Source organism: Austrofundulus limnaeus, unplaced genomic scaffold (genome assembly GCF_001266775.1).
Source record: "Austrofundulus limnaeus strain Quisiro unplaced genomic scaffold, Austrofundulus_limnaeus-1.0 Scaffold26, whole genome shotgun sequence".
Lineage (NCBI taxonomy): Eukaryota > Metazoa > Chordata > Actinopteri > Cyprinodontiformes > Rivulidae > Austrofundulus > Austrofundulus limnaeus.
The window spans coordinates 2017105-2019700 of record NW_013952428.1 but is presented as its reverse complement, the minus strand read 5'-3'; the positions used below and the strand labels follow the sequence as shown (position 1 = coordinate 2019700).

General features: G+C 36.3%; 1 protein-coding gene across 2 annotated transcripts in view; it reads right to left on the bottom strand.

Moving 5' to 3' along the window:
- Positions 1–2596, bottom strand: part of ppp1r16b (protein phosphatase 1, regulatory subunit 16B) — a 98952-nt gene that overhangs the window by 28810 nt on the left and 67546 nt on the right. The window lies entirely within an intron of this gene.

Below are 2596 nucleotides of genomic sequence, written 5' to 3'. Positions count from 1 at the left end.
TATATATATACTGTAACAGGGACTTTTATAACCCCTGGGTGGCTAACCTCCTCGTCTTTTAATCCTGCCATGTAGACAAAATATTTTAACATGTATTTGGGAAGAGGATTGTTTAATATTACCTGCTTATGCTTACTCAGAACTGAGACAGTTTAATTAAGCAATTTATATAGTTTTGCCAGCATGCGGCTACTAACCATGTGCTTAATATTTCTTTAAATTTGAAACTTTGCTGCAAATAACATGCTAACACTAGGCTAACATTAGTTAGGTTCCATAAAAACATCTGCAAAAGACTGAGGCCGCAAACTGTGAAACGCAACTTAGCAGGGCTATGGAAAAATGAACCATTTAGATAGAACTAAGGTATACTCTTTGAATTAAACCTACATAAAGAATAATAATAATTACTGCAGATTTCCTTTGAACAGTTAAACACAAAAACAACATATTCATATATTATCTGACTCCAAATCAGCTGCTCTATTTTTTAATCCAGTGTCACTAGGTGAGCTCCGTACAAACCTTAAAATCTGAAATAACTCATCTTTCCTTATTTACAAGATGCTCTATTTTTCAATATTAGGCATAAATGGCAGAGAACTAATGAACCAAATCCTAAAAACTGAAGTGTGAAGGCTTTTTGAATTAATACATTAATTTAACTTTTTGACCTTTTTTTTAGGTTTGTCCTAAATGTGCGTTGTAATTATTTCCGCAGCATTAATCCCACATCTCAGGTGGGCTTTAAAATTAATTCATACTTACACAACAGACATCAGTAATCCATCACATCATCAGGTGGGGGGATAAACTGTGAGGGTATTTTCTTTTTTTATATACATGTTTGTGATTGTTTGAGTGTGTCCCGACACATACAGTGACCCTGGAAGCCATATGCTGATTAATGACTCGTCTCAGAGAGGTGAGGCCGGGGCCGGGGCAGATATGACATCTCATTTACAGAAAAACCCACCAACACATTTATGTTCCTTTCTGCTGTGAGTTGGTTTGTGATGTCAAAATATAACTCATGTTGTCTGGAACTGTTTGCTCGAGAAGATTTCAGGGTCGAAAATTACTGTTGGGGTAAATCTTGGGGAAATGATCTAAATGTCTTCCATGCCTATATAGTTGTGTGTGTGTGTGTGTGTTTGTGTAAAATTCCAACATTAAAAAGAGGTCTCCTCTTCAGCCCACTGTACAAACAGTCATCAAGAGCACACAAATTCAAAGCCGAAAGGTCACTCTGATCCCTTGGCTGTGTTTAAAACACCAGCCACACCACTGGTGACTGATGGACTTCAATTTTCTCTTCCTCTGTTCATTTCACTGCCTCCCAGCTGGAGTGTGAATATTAGGCTTTGAACAGCCGAGAGGGGAAGAGATACGGCTGTGTTAGCCGGGGCAGAGCGAAAAGATGGAAAGAAAGGAGGGGAGGGAGGGAGGCAGAGAGGTAGAGACCCAAAAATGAGGGGAAATGGGAGGAACGGATGAAAAGCAAAGAAACCAAAGTCATGAATTGGCAAATATCCTTCATAAATCTTAAAGACAGAGCCTGAGTTTCCTCTTCGAGATTTGACATTTCAGAGTAAGTGAAGCACACAGCTAACACACAGTTGTATAAAATCAAACGTGCTTTCTGGCTGCTGGATCTGATCTGTTCCAGACTGTTTTAATATCTCAAATCAAGTGTTTATTTCCTGGCAAAAATACATAATTGATTTGGAAGAGAAACTCCGATATTAATGTCAGTATTTATTCTAACTAGCAGAGAAAATAGCTCTGTTATTCTCTATCAGTTTCATCAATCAAAATGAACCAATTCCCTCATCCTCATCAAAACTGAGCTCATTTCCTCACAGCTATAAATTATATTTGTAAGTGTCAGAAAGCCTCACTTCTTTCTTCACAAGTTCTCTGTTGGTTAAACTACGGCTGTTAGTATTCATGTTCAGATAAAATATTTACACTAGTAATAGCAGTTCACATTCAAGGCATCTCTGCAAATCAACGGTTTTCTTAACCTTCAAGAAATCAGCAAAACAGAGCGTGGCTGGAAAACAAGGAAGAAATAAAAGTGACAGAAAGTTCAGATTAGCCAAAACCATCATTTTCTGGCAAAACTGTGTCAAACTAAACGATTTTAGGCATTCTCGTCTAAAATATTCTTGTTTTTTTTATTGATGTAAAGAGAATTTTTGCTCCTGAGCTAAAATTCTCCTCTGTTCAATAAAATAAAACCAAAACTGATCACAACTTTTCTCTTTTTGTCCTTTATTTGGTTTTGTAATAAACTCCAGTACTTTAGTAAGTAAGGTAAGGTTTAAGTAAGGTTATTTAGTTACGCAATAAAATAAACATTTTACTGTTTTAGAGGATAGAAAAGGCATTCGTTTTGTGTTGAAAGCCATGACTTTCAGTCAGACTGTTGCTTTTAAGTGTATTTAAGTGACTTTAATGGTGACGTTTCAGTTTAATGTTTAACCAGATTCACAGGCCCGGATCATTTTGTGGTGCGCTGTAATATTTTATTTGCATTAATCATCTTTGTTTGAGCATAAGGTGATTATATATACATACACAGTATATATAT